Here is a 22449-nt window from a genome sequence, read left to right as displayed (position 1 = left end):
TGGGCTCCTGCTGCTCTGAACATATCACATTAAAGTCAAAAGCAGCCTCTGGAAAATGTGAAGAAGGCATGGACGGATGTGAATGACAAAGATGATCCAACAGAGGGTTGGAAAATGAGGCGGATGTGAGATTAAAGGTTAAGGCAATTGAAGTCTTTAGCCCAGAGGGGGAAGAAATGAGAGGCAGGCAGCCTTACCACCCCTTCCTGGGTTGTAGAAAGAATATTCCCCTTGGTTCTTTCCCTCCTCCAGCCTGTGTTCTCTGGTCCTCACTCCCTTTACCACACTCATCTTGGTGTTCTATTTACTTGTCAGTTCACTTTGACCTTTACTGAGCCCCTACTCTGTGCCAGATAGCTTGTCAGGTTCTGGAGATGAGAAGACAGAGTCTCTGCTTTGCAGGTCAGGTGGGAGAAATGGATCCATACCACCTGTGCTGTGGGACCCCAACCACCCGTACTACGGGACGGGGAGTGGGAGGGGGAGGGCTAGAGGGCTGTGGGGCCTGTCTCAGACCTCAGAGGTAGGAAGGACCAAGGCCAGGTGCTATGGGAGCTCAGGGGAGAAGTGGCCACTCAGCCCTGTCCTGGCTTCAGGAATGGCTTCCTGCAGGAGATGATGCCCAAATGGAATCTTGAAGGATGAATCAGTGAACCAGGTGAGGCAAAGGGGGGAAGGGTATCATGGGCAGCAGAAGCAGCCGGGCAAAGGCCCAGGACATAAAATGCAGAGTGTACACAGGCAATGACAAACGGTTGGACTTTACCGAAGCAAAAAGTAGAGACTGATAATGGTCGGACCCATGGCCAGAGTGCCAGCCAGGGCCCAGATCCCAAGGCCCTGAATCCTGTGGGAATGTGGCTTTATCCAGAAGCAGCACTACTCAGAGTGTTTGGAATAGCACAGGGTACGTGCAGTATCGATAGATATCCCTCCAACCCAAATAAAAGGTGCTTCTTTGTCAAATACGTTGCACGATGTTGAGTTAAACCAGTGGCTCTCAACCGAAGGCACCTTTGCAAAAGGGGACATATGGCAATGTGTGCCGATGGTTTCAGCTGTCTTAATTCAAGGTGGGGGCGCGACTGGCATCTTGTGGGCGGAGGCCTGGGATGCCGCTCATCATCCTACAGTGCATGGGACAGCCCCTACAAAAACCTCTGCCCCACCCCCACCCAGGGTTTCCACAGCCTGTAAACAGGCCCCGCCGGGTCATCCTCTCTGCACTGTCGTGGTCTGTTGGCTGGCTGGTCTGCCCACTGCACTGTATGGGTCTGAATGTCTGCATAGCCAGTATTTTGGGGAGGGAGGAGGAGAACACCTGGGAGAAGAGGGTGTTTTAGGGTTGGGTGGAGAGGGTGGCTGTGGGTGGAGCCTGGCTCATGGGGGCTACCCATGGTGGCGGGGTTGGTGGGTGATTTTAGGGGGTCCTTCCATCCCAGCAGCTCTAACTGACAGCTGCTGGGGGTGTGGGAATCAGACGCAGCCCTGAGGAGCTGGCCAGATCAGAGTCAGGGATGTGTTCTGTGCTGGGCACAAGGGGGGCACTCGAATGAGCATGCCCTATGGCCGGGTTTTCCTTCCCTGTTTTATTTTTCTCCCTAGCTCCTTTTAGCCTGTTTTTCAGTTTATTTGCCTGTCTCTTCTCCTCACTCCCTTCCCCACCTCAGAATGTTGGCCGCATAAAGCAGGGTGTTTTGTCTTTATTGTTCATTGCTTTATTCCCAGGATCTAGAACAGTGCCTGGCACACAGTATGTGCTCAATTAAAATGTGCAGAAGCAATGAATGTCTGAATGCACCCTCCCCCCCCGCCCCCCCCCCAGCTATACAACTCAGAGTGCCTGAGTGCTGACACCCGTCTACCACATGTGATTCCTCCCCTTCTGCAGCAGCAGGAAACGGGGGAAGTCCCAGGGAGCCTACCTCCTAAACCATGAGGAATCTGCTCATTGTTTATGATTTTAATTCCAAAACTGCTTTGGGGGAAGACGTGGGGGCTTCACACGCACACCCTAGATATTTCCCGAAAAATCTGGAATTATGGACTAACCATTAGCTGAGGGAGGACAGAGCAGGCCAGGATGATGCAAAAGCCCAAGCAAGCTGGCAGCCAAATGAAGTTATAGCCAGTTGACAGGACAATGGCATGAACAAAGGCCTCACTGCCTCCTGGATCGGTTGCCAAGCATTGTGACACAGGGCTAATCGCATCTGAGCGCACCGTGCAGCACAGGAGTGGCCTCGGGGCTGGCAGGGCTCCAGTCACTGCCACCTTGCCTGAAGAAGCCCATTCATCACAGTGCGGGGCCAACAGGGTGCACCCTAATTACACACAGGGAGCGAGGACCAAAGTGGGGAGAGCAAGTGCCTACTGGTCCCCTTGGAAACGAATGCAAGAAAATAAAAAGCCATGGGTGGAAGTAGATGTTCGAGTCTAGCCAGGGTTGCCGGGGAATTCCGTGTCCATGGGGGGCTGTTTGCCTCCAAGGCTGTGGCCCTGGGGGCTTTGGTTAAGCTCGGGCTCACGTCCTCGTCTGTGGGCAAAGATTTTAGAAACCTGGGCTCAAATCCCGGCGAGCCCTCCAAACTGGGGTTTCAGGCTGCAGTGGCCAGAAACCTGGTGCGCATTTTGAGCTCTGTGGCTCCAGGCAAGTCCATCCATAAGGGGTGTGGATGCACAGAGAGGATTTATCTGCTCTGCTAACCTAACAGGTTGATTGGGAAAATTAAAACCATGGGGCCAAAGGAAAGGCCTAGGGAATCATAAGGCCTGGAGTCCAGGAAGGCGTGGAGGGACGCAGCCATGTTCCCCACCTGCCCCAGGGAGGGGAATGTGCCTAGCAGACAACAGCCAACCCCTTGAGGGTGACCTTTAGCTACCTGTGGAAACCAACTGGCTTTTTCATGGCACACCCGTCATCTGCAGGGGAGATGCCTTTTCAGAGCTCGGGGTGGTTCTTAGAATTGCATTTAAGGCTCCTTGATGGACAACGTGGTGGAGGCCCGTAGGCACACAGTTCATTCGGGTTATTCTGAATGATTACTTTAGGCAGATAAGTTTATAATCAGCTCATAATCACATGGCATTTTCCATTTTGTAAAGTTCATACAAATTTAATCTTAAACTAGCACCAGAAGATTGGCATTGTTATGATTATCTTACAAAGCATAATTTTAAAGGATCAGAGAGGGTGGGTGAATTTCCTAAAGGCCACACAGCCAGTTTGTATCAGAGACAGGCTTTGAGTCCAGGCTTCTGGTGGCAGGTTAGTTTGGTGCCCGCCGTATAGACACAACTGTCTTTCCTTCCGGAGTGTCCTCTTCTCCTTCTTTTTCAGGATCTTTCATTTGGGGCCCACTTTTGCTGTTTGCATTGCTTAACCACCTTCCCTGACAAATCCAAGCAGAACACTCTTTCTGAAGGGGACAGTCTGGAACACAGAATTCTCCCTGGGAAAAGCTGAGCCTGGGCAACTTTCTGAGCAGGTGCTATTCCACGGGGGTACTGAGCATGCCAGGGCACCTTACCTCATGTGCACCACACTGCCCTGAGGACTGCAGGCACAACTATTCCAACAGCTACAGTCGCTGAGAAGATGGCAACAGTAGGTCTCCCAGGCACGAGATGACGGACACTCTTTCTCCTTAAAATAACTCCAGTGCATCTACTCCCCTGTGGAGAGCTCGTGTCTGGGTTTTGGAACACTGGGAATAAAACAGACAGAAGGGAACTTTAGTTTACAATAAAAATTACTGTGCTGTCTGGTTTTTAAATGACATTTCACATATTACCAACCATGCTCACATTGTTACCACACGTAATCCTTACAATAGCCCTGTGAGTGGAGTTATAACCCTTGGAGGTATTATAATTCCCATTTTAAAGACTGAGGACACCGAGGCTTAAAGGGGCATAGATTACTTGTCCAAAGTCACAGGGCTGATAAATGGTACAGATGGACCAAAGGCCTGGTTCTTCTGCCCACAAGTTCAGGGCTTTACACAGATGGCAACATTTTTTTTTACTTTCCATGGGTGAGAAGTTCATTAACAGTAAATTCAAAGGTTGATTAGAGCTAGGCACTTCTAATGGGGATCCCTTTAAATTCCTTGTAATATTATTACTTACCTCTTCTCCAAGAATCATAAAATCAGGCTAATGATACCTAATCAACACCCGTCACAGACCCACGATCCGGTTTCTTAGCAGGTGTTATATGGGGACAGAAGGCCATGGATTAAGAAACTCATCAGTCATTGCTTGAGGTTTGGTGCGTGGGCGCTGCCTGGGATTCTGCCTTTAGAGATTTCAGCCCGGCTAGTGTTACTTCAACAAGTATTCACAGAGCGGCACCAGGTTTCTTGCCTGGATGCCCACAAAACTGAGGATAAATGTGTATCACAGTCTGTCTTTGAGGAGTTTACAATTTGGTAGGAAGGTGAGATTTGTTATGAAATTTTGAATGGCAACGTACAAACCAGAATGGAATTAAATGTGCATCTGTCTGATATGTAGTCTGAGAAGGCTTCATGAGGGAAGTAGGGCTTGAGTGGGTCTCAAGAATAGGTAGGACTTGGAAGGGGAAGAGGAGGAAGGTTTTCCATTCTGGCTGAGGATAAAGTACCAACAGCAGATGGGGTGTGGGGGATGCACGGCTCCTAGCACTCTGGCCACTGTGCACACGTCACCTGAGTCATGGGAGAGCCAGGTTTCAATCTCTGAGCCTTTGTACCTGCCATTTCCTCTTCTGAAAAGACCCTTTCTCCCTTCTTTCTTGTTCCTGTCTCTTATGCCCCATCTACCTGTTAACACTGGTCAGTTCAACCTCCCTTCTGTTATGAGACCACCTCCAGCCCCCTTGCAATGCTTTGCCTTCCTTTTCATGGCCCTGACCATGTGGCATGATAATGTGTTTGTAAGTCTGTGATGCTTGAGAACAAGGATTCCCTTCTCTGACTAATTTTTGCATGGCCATTTATTGAACAAATACAAATGAAAGATGGAAATGCAGATCGAATGAGTGAATCTGCAAGAAGAATCCTGCTACGGGACCATACGGGCTGACACCCAGAACCAGTGGGACCCTGGGCCATTGCATGTATGATGTCTAATAAGTCTGAATTAATGATTCTTCACTGAATGAATGGTTGCTAGATTGACTGAGTTTTATATATACATCATGATGAAAATCCACTATCACTATTCAGATAACCTGGTTGATGTTTTTGTTTTGACCTTATTTCCTTAAAGTCCAAGAGGCTAAGACCTGAAGGATTAGTAGGCTTATATCCAGGGAAGGGTCAAAGCAGGCAGAGCCCCCAGGCAGTGGCCGGAGGGAAGGGAGACTGAGGGCCGAGCTCAGAATTTAGCAACAGCCAGCAGGTGACAGGCAGAGCCTGGAAAGGCAAGAGAGGGGCTGGAGAAGTGAGCAGGAGCCAGACTAGGAAGGGAATCCAACTCATTCCTGAGGACAATGGGGCGCAATTAGACCTTTAAGCAGGGCGTGTTATAGGATTATTAGTTTTTCTTTTTTTTTTTTCTTTTTTAAAAGACAGAGAGAGAAGAGAGAGCGTGTGCATGCCTACAGCAGGGGAGGGGCAGAGAGAGAGAGAGAGAGAGAGAGAGAGAGAGAGAGAGAGAGAAAGAGAGAACCAGAATCCAAAGCAGGCTCCAGGCTCCAGTCTCTGAGCTGTCAGCACAGAGCCTGATGTGGAGCTTGAACCCATGAACTGCAAGATCGTGACCTGAGCCAAAGTCAGCCGCTCAACCGACTGAGCCACCCAGGCGCCACCTAGTTTTTGTTTTAAAAAAAAGAGGACCCCGACTGAAATGGAGAGAGTGCACCAAGGCAGAGCAAGACTTAGGACCCAGAAGACTGGATTTCAGGATGCTACAGCGACCTGTGAGCTGAGGAGGCTGTACTGGGGGTTGGCTGTGGGGATGGAGAATAGCAGACGGGTTTGTGAGCTGGACAAGCGACAGCCTGGCCTGGCAGGGGGCAAGGGGTGCTGGTGACGCAGGTACAGGATGAGAATGCTAAGGAATGTGGCTCAGGAAGCCAGGTGGATCCCAGCTGAGATGAGGGACTCTGGAGGAAAGGTACAGTTGGGCTGTGAGCGATGAAAGAATGCGTTATTTCCAGAATTTGTCTATACAAAGGCTTTGCTCTCAGTCTAAATTGTACGCTATAGAGAGACGTAGCTATAAGGAGATATTGATATATTATGCTTTCTCAATTAACATATACTTTCCTGTGTTATTACAGATGCTTCCTAAACATTATTTTTAATGAGGAACAAACTGTGAATAAATAAGCAAACCGTCAGGGAAAGTGAGTCTTGAGGGTTTCCCGTGTTATACAGATGCAAGCACAGGCCAGCAGCCCAACCAACAGACCTTCCAGGACGGCCTGTTCTCCCCACAGTGAGTGACACAAAGGACACAAAGAGAGCCGACAGTTACACCCAGAAGGCCCTGGGAGGCTCTGCACCAGCCAGGGCGAAGTCTCCGTCACAGGCACATAGCCTGCAAAAGGTACAAGGGACCCAGAGAGCAGTCTTGGGCTCAGCAGATGAGGGGGAGATCCAGGACACGCAAGTCTGAAGAAAACATCTGGAGGAAGCTCAGAGGAGAAAATGAGACTGTGTCTTTGAGGGCACTTTGTAATCTCAGAAGCTGAATACAGGTTTAAGGGGCTATCATTCATTATTACTCACATTCAGAATCACCAGTTCAAAACCGACGGAAGCTTTCCTAATGTTCATCTATAAAGCAGCAGGGGTACAAAGGAGACTTTTCGCTACACTTCCCTTTTACATCTTTCGACTCATTCAACAGTAATTTTAAAAATTACATCTATGCAAACCAATTTTGTCTGTTTATTAACAGTAGTGATGGAGAAAACAAGTCAGGTCAGGAGAAACAAGTCAGGATTTTTCGACTTGTCCAGAAAGAAGTCATATAAAGAAAGGTAAGGGCTGCATCTCACAGTGGCTTTATTCATTTGAAAAGCATAATGCCCATTCTGAGAATAACATTAAATAATCACATGCTGAGTTAAGACAAAATGAGCCACAATAGCTTTAGGGGAGAAGGGTGTGGCATTAATGTACAGGACTTATATTCCAGTTGGGCTAACCCTCTTGGTGCCTCAGTTTGTTGACCTGTAGAATGGGTATAACAAAACCTACCATGAAGAATCATTATGAGACTCAACTAGGATAACTTCTGTGAAGGCAGCTAGAACCAATGACCTGCAACTCTATCCATGTCTGTTCATCGAATCTTAGAAATAACAATTTTGCCTGATTATTTTTTATTACATAGTAAGTTGTTTCTGGAAATAAGCAGTGTAGGGCTAGGATGGGGTGACCAACCCTAGGTGAGGGTTCAGGTTTGCCCATGACTGTTCCTGTTTTATATCAAAATCCTATAACTCAGAAAATCCCTCAGTCCTGAGCAAACCAAGAGGTTGGCCAACCTAGCAATAATGTTATCAATGATGCCATCCAGAACCAAGTTATAGGGGCACATGGGTGGCTCAGTCGGTTAAGCGTCCGACTTCAGCTCAGGTCATGGTCTCATGGTTCCTGAGTTCCAGCCCCATGTCAGGCTCTGTGCTGATAGCTCAGAGCCTGGAGCCACCTTTGGATTCTGTGTCTCCCTCTCTCTCTGCCCTTCCCTTACTCGCACTGTCTCTCTCTCTCTCTCTCTCTCTCTCTCTCTCTCTCTCTCTCTCTCAAAAATAAATAAACCTTAAAAAATTTTAAAAAGAAGAACCAAGTTACATTCTTTCTTTCTTGTTTTGGTTTTTTTTAACTTGGCCCTTCTGACTGTTGCTTATTGCCTCATGGTTGCAAGATGGCTATTGCAGTTCCAGTCATCATGTCTGCATTCCAGGTAAGAAGGAAAGGGAATTGGCAAAATGGTCAAAGGCTCCTCTTAGAGAGGTCTGCCTTATTCTGGAAAGAAAGCTTTCCTCAAAGACTTGCACTTATACTTCATCGGCGAGCACTGTTTCACAAGGCCACTTCCATCTGTGAGAGTAGCTGGGAAAACTGAGTACAGTTGACCTTTGAACAATGTGGGGATCAGGGGCACAAAGTCCCTGTGCAGTGGAAAATCCATGTATAACTGTGATACCCTAAAAACCTCACCTCTACTGTTGACGAGAAGGCTTATCATTAACATAAACAGTAAATCAATATGCATTTTTCAACGTTTATTTTTTTGGGGACAGAGAGAGACAGAGCATGAACGGGGGAGGGGCAGAGAGAGAGGGAGACACAGAATCTGAAGCAGGCTCCAGGCTCTGAGCCATCAGCCCAGAGCCTGACGCGGGGCTCGAACTCATGGACCCCGAGATCGTGACCTGGCTGAAGTCGGACGCTTAACCGACTGCGCCACCCAGGCGCCCCACAATATGCATTTTTTAAAGTTTATTTATTTATCTTGACAGAGACAGAGAGAGTGTGAGTGCAGGAGGGGCAGAGAGACAGGGAGAGAGAGAATCTGGCAGTGCAGAGTCCGATATGGGGCTTGAACTCATGAAACCGAGAGATCACGAGCTGAGCCGAAACCAAGAGTCAGACCCTTAACCGACTGAGCCACCCAGGCACCCCAATCAATATGCATCGTATAGGTTATATTATTACATACTCTATTAATAAAGCAAGCTAGAGAAAAGAAAATGTTACGAAGAAAATCATAAGAGAAAAAACTCTTACGGCACCGTATTGTAAAAATCCGTGCACCGGTGGACTCATGCAATTCAAGCCTATATTGTTCAAGGTTCAACTGTATTAAGTTTCCAATCTCCCCCCAAAAGAGAAGGTCAGGAGAAGAAATCATAAAACCCTCTGGGTGGGCAATCCATAGTGTCCGCTACAACCCCCTTTATTACACCCAGCCAGTGCTGGGCACCTGCTATATAGACATTGTGCTCAGATCCGCAAAGGGCGGAAAGACGAGTGACGCAGGGCCCTCACGCCAAGTAAGCTCATGGTCTGGCACAGCCTGACATAAGACAAGGGGGGATGTGTCAGAAGGCAGCCCTGACAGAGCGGGAAGCGTGTTGGCAAATCTGGCCCAAGATGCAGGGGGGCATGACAAGGCTGGTGGATTAGCCAGGCAACAATGAACATGATGTATTTTCCAAGTGAGGATAAACCCCAAAGTATGAGGGCAGGACTTGGCAGCAAGAAAGCTCCAAAGAGAAGAACCAGTGGGTGTGAGAAAAAGGAATGTGTGTGTAGGGTAAGCGCCTCTTATCTCTGAAGATGACTTGGCTTCGGAGGCCTCTGGTTATTGCTATGGCTTTAGGGAGCCATTTTGAAAAGTGTGTGCATGGCAGTTCTGGGTGACCTTGGGGCACAACCCACCAGAGCTGTAAGAACTCCTCGTGGAGACAGGTCACCTCAGGTAAACGAGATTCTAAACCCACCCTTGAGGAAGAGAAAGCCAAACTTATGTATCCTCTGTCTGGGGATCCTGTTGGGTACCCAAGCCCTCACCTTACCTTTGCTTCCTACCCTTTTGGTCTCTGAAGCCAGCCCCCTCCTCACTTCCCAGCCTCTCTGCTTCCCCAGCTCAGTTGTTCAATCCACCCCCAGGCCGGCCTGGCCAGCCCCTGACCCAGACAGTGCAGGGGTGGAGGTCCCAGTTGCCAACAAGGGCTGATGCCCGATGCCAGAGACCTGCCTAGGTTTCTAGGCGAGTGGCGGCATGTCTGATCTTGCTTGGGTAGGGTGTTGGCCCAGACCACAGTATGGCTCCTGCCTTCATCCGCTCTCAGGCTGCCGCTGAGCCACTGGAGCAGATCTGTAACTGTCCTTCGCAAGCCCTGCATTATTTCACGGAAGCAGCAGAAAACCCCACAAGGTGGAGAGAGTTATCCCCGGGTAGCCCAGGAGGAAATAAGCCTGGGGAAGTTAGGTGAACTGCCCTAGATTACCAGGCTGTTGAGTGGGAGAGGCGGGATTCAAAGCTGGGTTGGATTTGAAGGCCTCTGCTTTTATCGCTGTTCCTCACCCATTTCTTGATGCACAGCTAAGCTCTCTCTCCCCAGTCCCCCTGTCTGCAAGCTTCTCTTTGCCCAGACCCCTGGCCCTGATGGCATCCTCTCATGGAGGGTCTTGGTTGCCAGAGCCTGTGAGGAAGCTTCATTTATTACGCCACTCAACAAATATTTACTGAGTTTCCCCTATTTGCCAGGCACTGTGCTGGATTGCTATGTTATTTTCTGGCTGCCTGAATTTGCCCACAGCTGGGCCCACTGACTTTGAAGCAACCCAGGGCTTGCTCTGTCCTCGGGGCACCAGGCAGAGCTTATGGCCAGCTCCAACTAGTCCCAGTGGCACAACTGGACCCCGCTCCCGTCTCCCCTGTGCGTTGATGGCCCACTCTGGCTTTGCTTCTTGCGTTTCTTGCCAGACCTGTCTGCAGTCTGGGCTTGGCATGGTTACCTCTGAGGCTGTTCCAGTAATGACAACTCAGCTAATCACTGCTGTCCTCAAAGTAAGGTGTTTGGAAGATGGCAAAGGGTTCAAACAGCCATCAGATCCATCTGATTCTTGGTAAACAATATGGTGAAAGTGGAGACTACAAGGGAACATATTTTGGAGGGATGAGCTGCCAATAATCACTTTCCTCGTTGGATGGAGGGTCCTAGAGGGGTGCTCTAGAGGCACAAGAAACTGAGACTTGGAGGGGTAAAAGGGTAAAACCCCAGTTTACTCAATGTTATTGTATTTCTTCTCTTCATAAAAGTAACACACAGTCATTGTGGAAAATTGGAAAGCACTAAAAAGTATAAAGAGGGGCACCTGGGTGGCTCAGTCAGTTGGGCGTCCAACTCTTGACTTCAGCTCAGGTCATGATCTCATGGTGGTGGGATCAGGCCCCGAGGTGGGCTCCATGTGAGCAAGGAGTCTGCTTGGGATTCTCTCCCTTTCTTTCTTTCTCTCTCTCTCCCTTCCCCACTTGCACACATGTGCATGTTCTCTCTCTCTCTCTCTCTCTCTCTCTCTCTCTCTCTCTCAAAATAAATAAACGTTGTTTTAAAAAGTATAAGGAAAAAAATAAAAACATTCTGTGATACCATTACCCAGAAATGGTAACCACTGTTAACATTTTGTGTGTTTACTTCTAGGTTTTTGTCTATGCATATATGTGGATTTATTCTGTACATACTAATCTGTATTGAACTTTTATCACGTAACATTATATTGATATCCCTCTTGACCAATGAAAATGCTATTTTCAGTGGCTGCAGAGCATTCCATTACATGGCTGTGCTCTAATTTATTTGGGTTGTTACCTCCCCAGCCCCCTGTTGCCCCATATAAGCAATATGGAGATGAACATCTTTGTACCTAAATATTTGTGCATACATCTGACTTCTTCCTTGGGCTGAATTCTGAGGGACACAGTGTGACAAACCATGTTGGCATGGTCTGTCTGTCTGCCCAAAAAGGAAGAATGAGGGTGACAGTAGTCACCACCAGGCTTTCTGAACTCTGAGGATATCCAAAGGGGGAGTTGCTGAAGCAGAGAGCACCCCAAAGCTTCACTTCTCTTACAGGCTTTCTTTGAAGGACCCCTGCTTTATTAGAACTCTCTAGCTCAGCAATCTGCTGAAACCAGCTCAAATAGACAATAGAAATGGAGACAAGAATGTCAGGCAGGAACCCAGCCCGTCCTCAGAGAGGGCCTGGGAAGGAGGACTGCCATGCAGCCTTCCCCCCCCCTTCTCCTCCCCCCATTGTTTCCCATGGGCCACTGGGTCTCCAACTTGAGAGAGCACCAGAATCACCTCCAGGCTTATTAAAGCACCAAGTGCTGGGAAGCCCATCCCCACGTGTCTGACTGAGGACGTCTGGGGCGGGACTGAGCATCTGTGTTTCTAATACATTCCCAGGTGAGGCTGACGCTGCTGGTCCAAGGACAAGGCTTTGAGAGCCAATGCTAGAATACAGCATGGAGGTTGGTGGCAGGGCAGACACCCTCCAAAGGTGCCGCCACATCCTGGTGTCTGAGTGAATCCTGCCCTCTCACTGTGACCCTGCCTGGTGGCACCAAAGTAAGGATGTTACCACCTCCATCAGAAGAAGACGCTCCCTGCCAAGGGAAGTAGGCCCAACAGGGGAATGAGGTCACTAAGGCCTTTTTTCTGGGAAATGCCTCGGTCAGAGCCCAGGCAATTCTTTCACAGCCTAACGTCCTTTCCTCCTGCCTGACAGCTGGATGTGGAGCAGTGGTTAAGGACCTGTCTCAGACCACTTACTCCACAGGGCTCCCTGTCTCAGACCACTTACTCCACAGGGCTCCTCTGGGCCGGGTACCCATCAAGGAGGGCTTGCTGGGAAAGTCTCAGTGACCCCTTGCAGGATATGGCCACCAGTAAGGAAGAGCCCTTCCCTGGGTCCTGGTCGCTTGAAGCTTCACCACACAGTGACTCCAGGAGGCAGCCAACGGCGGGGAACTTATCATCTGCTGTGAAGCTATCGAGGAGCCTGGTAAAAACAGCAACATGACTTCGTGAGAGGTCCTGTAAGACTATTAAAGAAGGACTGACATTTACTGCTCTCCTACTTGTACCAGGAACAAAGTGTCTTACGTTGAGTGTCTGACTTGATCTTCCCTACAAACCTATGAGTGTACTGTTATCCCCATGGTACCAATGAAGAACTAAGGCACAAAGGCTAGGTTGCTGGTTCAAGCTCACTCAAGCTCTTTTTTGTTCTTCATGTTTATTATTTAGAGAGAGAGAGAGCGCGCGCACGCAAGCAGGTGAAGGGTAGAAAGAGAGGGAGACACAGAATCCGAAGCAGGCTCCAGACTCTGAGCGCAGAGCCCAATGCGAGGCTCGAACTCACAAACCATGAGATGGTGCCTTGTGCCGAAGTCGGATGCCAACCGACTGAGCCACCCAGGTGCCCCAAACTCACTCAAGCTCTTAACCACCACTTTATACTGCTCTGGGGAGAAGCCAGAAAACTGAAAAAGGGCAGAGGGAAGGGAATGAACACATACATGTTTCTACTCAATCATCATATCAACACTCTGTGGAGGGGAGTATTATTCCCATTTTATAGGTAAGGAAACTGAGACTTAGTAAAAGAAGCTCCCCAAGGTCACACAGCTGGTGACTGCTGCCCCAGCCATGGAGCCCAGGCTTGTCAGCCCCCCAAGCCCATCTCCCCCACCACATCTACCATTGCCTTCCCAGGAGTGATGAATTGTGACTGGGGAAATGGGCAGGCCTCAGCATAGGTGGCACCGCTCAGGTGTGGTTTATTTAATGAGAGATAGATGGGAGAGCTATCAGCATGCATGAACAAACACACAGGGGTCATGTGAAAGTGCATGGCCCATCTGTCGATAGAGGAATGGCACATGATGGCATATTCTTTTAACAGAATTCTAACCGGACAATAAAAAATTCCTATCTGAATATTTTGACATGCACAGTGATTACAAAATTAGTACACATTAAATACTCAGGACATAAAACCATTTACTATTACTATTTATGATTCTAATTTAGTGTGCGTATGTGTATGTATGAAGATATAGATATAGATGCAGATATAAATATATATAGGTATATTATATATGTAACAGCCTGGAAGAAAATACACCATCTAGTTAAGTGGACTTTCCACGACAGTAGGCATAGGAGTTATTTTTCTTTTTTTACTTTTCTTTCTGTATTTCCCAAACACAATAATCTTGTGTCACTTTTACAACCATGAAGAGAAATCCTGTTTGTTTACAAAGATGCAAGGACATAGCTTCTTTCCTGACACCATCAGCAGGGAAAAGATGAAATCCCTTATCCTGTCCTGACCCTCTTCCTCTCCTGCCTTCCTGCTTCACAAGTTGGCTTTCCAAGACCTTTCATTCGTGAGTTCTTGGTGTTTAAATACCTGTTGAAAAGTAATTTTTGTGAGGGTGGGAGGGATGGCGTTCAATGGGATCTTCTTCGAGACCTCAGGGAGGACTCTAGATTAGCCACGCCTGGAACACACACACGGAGGCCCTGGCCTGCTCAGAGCTTCCTCACCTAGACAGGCCGATGTGGGCTTTCCCCTGGAATCCTCAGCGGACTTCTGAGCACATAACCTTTAAGGCTCATTTTGTTCTACCTCCTTCTGCCCTTAAATGGTGGCCTGTATAGAAAGCAAACCCTCAAACTCAAGTTGAAGGTTCTATGATCTTTAAAAGCTTTTAAAAACCAAGCCAACCTGGGGGCACCCAGGTGGCTCAGTCAGTGAAGCGCCCAACTTTGGTTCAGGTCATGATCTCACAATTTGTGAGTTTGAGCCCTGCATCAGGCTCTCTGCTATCAGCACAGAGCCCACTTCATTTTGTTCTACCTCCTTCTGCCCTTAAATGGTGGCCTGTATAGAAAGCAAACCCTCAAACTCAAGTTGAAGGTTCTATGATCTTTAAAAGCTTTTAAAAACCAAGCCAACCTGGGGGCACCCAGGTGGCTCAGTCAGTGAAGCGCCCAACTTTGGTTCAGGTCATGATCTCACAATTTGTGAGTTCGAGCCCTGCATCAGGCTCTCTGCTATCAGCACAGAGCCCACTTCAGATCTGCTGTGCCTCCCCTGCTTACTCTTGCTCTCAAAAATGAGTAAATGTTAAAAAAAAAATGGCTTAAAAAACCAAACCAACCTGGAACTTGGTATAAATAACGATAAAATTGACTCTATATTTCTTTATTTTTATGATTCCAGTGTCATAAATCTCCATTTGTCTTTAGAGGATTTTGACACAGAGGCTAAAGTGTTATAAAAAAAACAAACAAACAAACACAAATTCTGGAGCTGAGTAAAAAAGAACTCAGATACAATAAATGGCCACCAAAGATTGAAACTAAAAAGCAGCTTCAATTTAAAAACTAGTTCTTAAACTGACTTAAAAAAAGAATTCAAAAATCCCCTCCTCCCCACACCTAGATTTGAAAAGAAACTTTCCTCCTCCCCCCTACACAGTATCTTTAAAGGTCTTGGGTTCCATTTTCAAACTAAGTTCTATATTTTTAAGGGTGACACATACCAAGTAACTAGAAACTGGCCTTGGCTTGGGCACCTCCCAGTTCTCATAAACATACAATCACTACTAGCTCCTTTCAGGACGATGAATCCTATTGATTGGCTCAGATCAGTCTGTGACCCAGCGGTGATATTAGACACTGGCTATAAAACATCTCCTTATGAATTTTTCATTGGCGTGAGTGTCTGGAGAGCTGGGCAGCCCCGCGCCCTCACTCTCCCTCCTTGCCCTCCCTCCTCCTCTCTGTGTCTCAGGGCTGATGATGCCACTCTGCGGGGCCACGTTATTGGATCAGAGCGATTAGCTTTACAGTCTGAGTTTCTGAGTCGAATCCAATTTCTTTTTCAGGTACAGCGGGCTTTCGAGTAGTCATGTGCTTTTCGTTTTGCGATGGCATCACAGGATTACTAGCAGATGCAGTAAACTGAAGTCATTTCCCATTAACTGTGTCCCATTCCCCACCATCCTAAGACAACGGGTCACTTTGCACCTGCATTCCCGAGCATTCTTGCGGACAAAGAGTGTTCTAACAGCTCAAGTAAAAGCTGACAAAGAGGCAAACTCCTGAGAAGCGCTGTGTCAGGCACTTTCAAAACTACCTTAGCTCATGATCCTCCTAACAACCCTGAGGGAGGAGGAACATTATTCCCCCCTTTTACACTGCTGGAAAGTGAGTGTCTGAGAAATTCAGTGGTCTCTCAGAATTTGTGTTGTAATTTATCAAGCTCACACTAAAGGAGCTGGTAGGGTGAAGCCCCAAGACTCCAGACTCGATCGGGTGGCCAGAGCTAACCCAAGAGTCACCTTCTTTGGAGAGAACAGGGAAAACTTTACTCAGAGTAAACCCGTCCCCTGCTACACCCCCATGGGTTCTTATATTCTAGATCTGGACTGCAGGAAAAATTCAAGTTCTCATGTTTAGAAATAGAGTTTTGTTCCTATTAACATCTGTATCCAGGTGAAACTGAGTGAAAGTAAACTTCCAGCCCCAATTTGGGGGAGAAAATAAATAACACAAGGTCAGTAGGGTCAGCAGTGGTTGGAGTAGGGGACAGGGTTGAAGGATTAACTGTGAGCATCGATGAGCCTTCTCTCTCATGTGTGGACTTCTCTCTGGCCCTGCTTCCTTGGTAAAACACGGAGACCCTTGGAGAAACCATTAACACGCGGTTGAGCGAGAGCTCTGAGTCCCTGTACCACGGTTGACTATTGCCAAATATTTTGTTGTACACATCAAGGAGGAAAGAAAAAGGTAAAGGAATCAGGAAGTGCCACGTTGTAAAGGAAAGTCAGAACTCCTGCTGGTTTCAGGGTGTGTTAAGGGAATCTAGACTGTACTCAGGAATGGTGGCCAGACTTAACAAAGTATATCGTTCATCTCATTCACAGCAGCCCGCACACCCCAGCCATGAGCCTATAGGTGCTAAAGCAATGACACCAAAAGAAATCTTTCTTTGTATCCATCTTCGTGTGCTTATTACCACAGCACAACTGCACCATGTGTTCTTCATTCTTTGATACAAAGATTAAGTAAGATTAAGAAGAGACACAAACACACACCTCATGGGTCCCTTCTCGAGAGACCAGTTGAGATGAGTATATTGAGATGCCTAAGACTATGTTGTTTTTGCTCCTGGACATTAGGCCCTTTTTCCTATAGCTAACCCGTGATTTTAACACTAAAAGTCCCAAATAACCCCCGAGAAATTCCAAAAGTCAGTTACCGAGGGCAGATTGAATAGAAGAGTCATGTTGCAGACTCTTCAAAACTCCCTGAACTGGAACCTTTTTGGGGATGATCATGATGTTCTAAACAGCTGCTGTTGGCACATCTATTTCATGGATATTAAAGACTTGGATGACAGGATTGCCACTCTTCACTGAGAATCTCGTGCCAATTCCACAGTTTCCAAGCCCCCAGGACCTACCTGAAATTTGTAGTTCTTGGTAAATTGTTAATCAAAGAAGATGTACAAAGTCTTACATTTAACTCAAGGACAGCCATTCTGGAATATCATTGGTGAAAGGAACTCCCATCTGCCCTCTGACTTACTGCTGAGATCTACAGTCCTCTCCCAGTGGACATCTTCTCTGCTTCCTGTTGTTTTATCCTGAGGAAATATAGTCCTTGGTAGAACACCATAGAGTCACTGCCTTACAACCATGCTCTCCTAAAGCTTTGAAGGTTCTCATCTCCCTGTGTTTTAGACTATCTTTTAGTGGACTAAACAGCTAATAGTAACCACCCCCCCCCCCTTCCCCAAGAGAGTTCTCTAGTTAAACCAAGTGGTATTAAGAATAAAGTACAACCAAATTCTTTGAGACTATAACCAAGATGATGGAGGCTAAATGGCAGGAGAGGATCTTGGAGTCACATGAGTCCTTCAAGGGGCAAAGTCCTGGTCTCATGACAATGATGACAGGGCATCTGGGGAGGATGTTTGCATCTGCCTTGAAATTTATGGGTGGAAGAGTGGGTTGATTCTGATGACTAGGGTGAACTCTTCCTTCCTCCTCTTCCAAAAAGGTGAGTGGTAAAGCATTCCCTGGTCTAGATGTGGATCCTCACATGAATATCATAGATTGTGAGCATTTATTTGTTTTCTATTTGGGTGGAAAATGTCTCTCCTAACTAGTGGTCATGGTGATCATGACACAGAAGTTACATTTCTGCTTCCAGCTCAGAGAAATGGTGGGAGAGAAACAAACAAACAAAACAACAAACAGAAGAACATCTTTTCATTTAAGCTGTAAGGAGGGGTTGCCTCTTCATGTTACCAAATAGCTTTCAGGATCACTTTTGTAATCTCATTCACCCCTAAGACCTCCACATCCACCATGGTCAGAAGGGGATTTCACTGGCTTACAGGAAGGCAGTCCTCATGCGTGTGTTTCCCAGGTGTGTCCCAGAGGCTGGAAGCTGCCTTCTCTTCCCCACTCTAATTAAAGTCAACCTTCAAATTCAATTTAGGAACACCCTGCCTGCTGTTCCAGCCCCTCATTATTCCAGCTTTGAAGCCATCAGTTGACTCATCCCACCATTAAGTGGAGACCATGCACAGCCCCCAGATTCATCCTTTTTTTAAAAAAATTTTTAAACGTTTTTATTTGTTATTGAGAGACAGAGAGACAGAGAGTGAGCAGGGGAGGGGCAGAGAGAGAGGGAGACACAGAATCCAAAGCAGGCTCCAGGCTCTGAGCTGTCAAACACAGAGCCCGACGCAGGGCTCAAACTCACAAACCACAAGATCATGACCTAAGCCAAAGTTGGTCGTTCAACCGACTGAGCCACTCAGGTACACCCCCCCCCCCCGCCCCAGATTCATCCTTTAACCAGATTCCAGCGCTTAGCACAGAACAGGGGTCCATGATGTCATTGAACCAAGTTAATTACTCCTGGCTCCTCTCATTGTGTGGTTCCTTGCAGGTTCATATGTAGTTTCTCCTGACCTGTTGTCTCTTGCCATCCCTTGTATTTACATGTCTTTATCTTCTTCCACAGAATCCAGTCCATGCTGCTGCTCTAGGAGGTTATCAGCAACTATCTGTTGACCGGCCAATGGCAATGGAATATACAATGGGATGCTGTGTAACAGACAGATCTTAAACTGGACTGGTGTGTAGTCTGAAAATTTGGAGCAAGTTATCCAGTTAATGGTGGAGCACCTACAAAGAAACTAGTCAAACACCTCTATCTTTTCTCTGTCCTCCCTCCTGTTCCCAGCAAATTTGAGAGAGGACTCTGTCCAACTCCCTTCACTGCATAGCTTGTCCACTTAAATTTGATTTCCCACATTCCCTCTGCACAGATGCACACATTCTGAAATTCTCACACTAACATCCAGACGTTAATAGTTTTTCTTGAATTCTGTCCTCACTAATCCTCATGAATTTGATGCAGCTGCTAACTACCTTCCTGAAAAATCTCCTTCCTCCTTTGGAGTGACTGGAATATAGTTTGCCTCCCATCTCTAACTTATTTCTGTCTCCTTCCTTGGCTCCTCTTGTGCCTCACTTAAAACAGTGTGTCCTAAGATGTGTCCTCAACCGGGGTGCCTGGGTGGCTCAGTTGGTTAAGTGTCCAGCTTTGGCTCAGGTCATGATCTCACAGCTCGTGGGTTTGAGCCCCACGTCTGGCTCTGGGCTGACAGCTCAGAGCTTGGAGCCTGCTTCGGATTCTGGGTCTCCCCCTCTCTCTGCCCCTCCTCCACTCACACTCTGTCTCTCTCTCTCTCTCTCTCTCTCTCTCTCTCTCTCTCTCTCAAAAACAAACATTAAAAAAATTAAGGGGCGCCTGGGTGGCTCAACTGGTTGAGCATCTGACTTCGGCTCAGGTCATGACCTCACGGCTCTGAATAACTGTCCACTCCTTCATTTCTCTCAATCCTGTATCTAGTGAGGTAACATTCATTGAGGTGACATATCTAATGAGGCGGCATTAACCGAATGCCTACCGACCCAGACTCTGGGGATGTAGTATAGAAAAAATAAAGAGGGATGAGAGGAGAGGGAGAGGGAGATCTTATCCCAGAGAACTTATTATGAGGGGAGGACAGAAAATTATTCATTCATTCAGTGAATGTTTCTTGAATATCTACGAAAAGCCAGGCACTGTTCTGGGTGCAAAGCCCTTCAATCCCACCTCTGCAGTCTCTCAAGTCTTTTCCAGTTGAGTTGAGGTCTGGTTAGAATTTCCAGATCAGGGGTGCCTGGGTGGTTCATTCGGTTAAGTGTTCTACTTCAGCTCACGTCATGATCTCACGGTTTGTGATTTCAAGCCCTTCATCAGTCTCTGTGCTGACAGCGTGGAGCCCGCTTGGGGATTCTCTCTCTCTCTCTCTCTCTCTCTCTCTCTCTCTCTCTCTCTCTCTCTCTCTCTCCCCCTCCCTCCCTCTCTCTCTCAAGATAAATAAATAAACCTAAAAAGGAATTTCCAGATCAATATGTTTTTAAATGGGAAGAATGGGCTTGTCGCCTTTAGTATTTTAATTTTTCCACTAGTAATTATCATGTTAGCTGTTGGTTTAAAATAGATATATTTTTTTAAAATTTTTTTTTCAACGTTTATTTATTTTGGAGACAGAGAGAGACAGAGCATGAACGGGGGAGGGGCAGAGAGAGAGGGAGACACAGAATCGGAAACAGGCTCCAGGCTCTGACCCATCAGCCCAGAGCCTGACGCGGGGCTCGAACTCACGGACCGCGAGATCGTAACCTGGCTGAAGTCGGACGCTTAACCGACTGCGCCCCCCAGGCGCCCCTAAAATAGATATTTTAAAGAAGTATTTGTTTATCCTAAATTGTTATGTCTGACTTTTTCCTTTTCTATTAGAACTTATTTCCCTATCTTCTAAAGCTTATTAACAGACCCTCCAACCTCAGTCTCCTCTGTGTTTCACCTCAGCCCAGAGGCCACTGTCAGAAAAATATTCCTGCAGCAGAGCTCTCAAGTTCACTTCCTTGTTTTGAAATGTTTGAGGGCTCAGCAAATATAATCTAAACTCTTCATTCAGGAATTCAAGACACCCCCATCCTGTGACCTGAGCTCGCTCTAATCTCTCCTTCTGGTCTTACCAGTTCCCTTTAATGTACACCTGTCTTCCATCAGATAGGTCTACTCAGTGTTCACAAACATATCCCATACTTTCTTGTCTTACCCAAAGTTGTGCCTTCCACGTGGAATGCCATCTGGTCTATCTCTATTCTCTCAAATTCTTTTCTTCTTTTTCAAGTTTCAGCTCACTTGCTTTACCATTATAATGCCGTATGCCTTATTCTCCCTAAAAGCTTGCCAAGATGTTAAAGACTGAGTTCTAATCACATTTGTGACAAGTCTACCCATCGCCTCACATACAACTCGCAGAGGCTTTCTCATTACAGATGCTTCCTAAGTATTTACTAAATAAACGTTACCACAAACGATTTTCTAATGGTTTCACAATGACTTCTTTCCATCATAATTATAAAGCCTTCAAGAGCACAGACCATGTTTCCTCCTTTCCCTTTGTTTTCTGCATGCTTCTTGTACAGAACTATACACAGATGACAAGTATAAATGTTAGCAGAATGAACAAGGGAGAAGTTACGCTTTATCACAGAAAAACACAGTGTTATGTTAAAATCTGCAGTCCTGTTCTACAGTCTAAGATTAATGCCGTCTTCAGATACTAGGAAAAGAAAAACAAAACCGTGGCTGGTATATTAACATCTGTAACATTCGTTAGCTATTTTCTTCTTTGCGTTTCCTACAGAACTATTGCTTCTCTGTAAGAAATCTATCACTACTTATGTGCTTATTTTGTAACTCTACTTCCCTGAACTTCACTATTCGTCCTTTAAAAAATTATCTTAAGTTTTCCTGGTAGATAATCATTATTTGTAAAGATAATTTTGCCTCTAAAATATTCTATCCTTTCTTTCTTTTTCTTATCTTATTGCATTAGCTAGAATTTCCAGATCAATATTCTTAAAGTGGAAAGGATAGGCCTCTTGCTTTTAGTGTTTTCTTTTCTTATGAAAAATGATTTTTTCATTTAAATTAGATATTTGTTTTAAGAAGTATTTGTGTATCCTAAATCACTCTGTCTAACCTTTCCTTTTTATATTAAAATTTTATTTGTGCTCTTATCTGATTCTCTTTTAGACGGAGCTAAGACAGTGAAGCCAGATAACTTAAATCATGAGTCATTTGGCCTATTGCTATTGACAAAATGATCAAGAGAATTAGTGAATATTGATTAGCCTTTGTACCATTTAGACATGAACTTTCTGGGATAAAGTTGACAAAATATGGAAATACAGGTGAATTCTTCCATCCTTTTGTTCATTCATGCAAAGAACGTTTATTAAGTGCTGCTGTGCGCCAGACATTCTAGTGCTGGGCTGTGGGAACAAACAAGACAAAGTCCCTGTTCTCATGGGGCTTTCACTCTAGAGAAGGCAAACAATAAGTTAGCAAATAAGGGAGCAAGATGTTTTCAGATAGTCGTAAGTGCTATAAAGATAATAAACTAAGGTAAAGTATTAGAGAGTGATTGATAGGACGGGTTACTCCAGTCAACGTGGTCAGAGAAGGCTTCTACAAGAAATGATATTTGAACAGAGACCGAAACGACAAGAAGCAATTATGTGATGATGATGGGGAAACAACTGTGGGTAGAAGAAATGGCAAATGCAAAGGCCCTGGGGTGACAATGGTCTTGGCATTTCGCAAGAACAAAGAGCAGTGGAAGGAGAACAATAGGATATGGGTTTAGTTTGGTGGGAGGACTAGATGATGGTGAAAAACCTAGATTACATGTACTCATGGAAACCATTCTTAAGGATGAGGATACTAATACATTTGCTAAGATGAAATATTTATACTTAGAGGACTTATAATGC

At 46.3% G+C, this 22449-nt stretch overlaps 1 long non-coding RNA gene across 8 annotated transcripts in view; it reads right to left on the bottom strand.

Annotated features, from left to right (window-relative positions):
- LOC123382781 overlaps positions 1 to 22449 on the bottom strand; it is a 107389-nt gene that overhangs the window by 59682 nt on the left and 25258 nt on the right. For all 8 annotated transcript variants that reach the window (XR_006591698.1, XR_006591695.1, XR_006591697.1 and 5 more), the window contains exon 3: positions 3531 to 3707. This is a non-coding gene — a long non-coding RNA (uncharacterized LOC123382781). The remainder of the gene's footprint in view (positions 1 to 3530; positions 3708 to 22449) is intronic.

Source organism: Felis catus, chromosome F1, assembly GCF_018350175.1.
Source record: "Felis catus isolate Fca126 chromosome F1, F.catus_Fca126_mat1.0, whole genome shotgun sequence".
In the NCBI taxonomy this organism is placed as follows: Eukaryota; Metazoa; Chordata; class Mammalia; order Carnivora; family Felidae; genus Felis; species Felis catus.
This window is presented reverse-complemented; position numbering and strand designations above follow the sequence as displayed.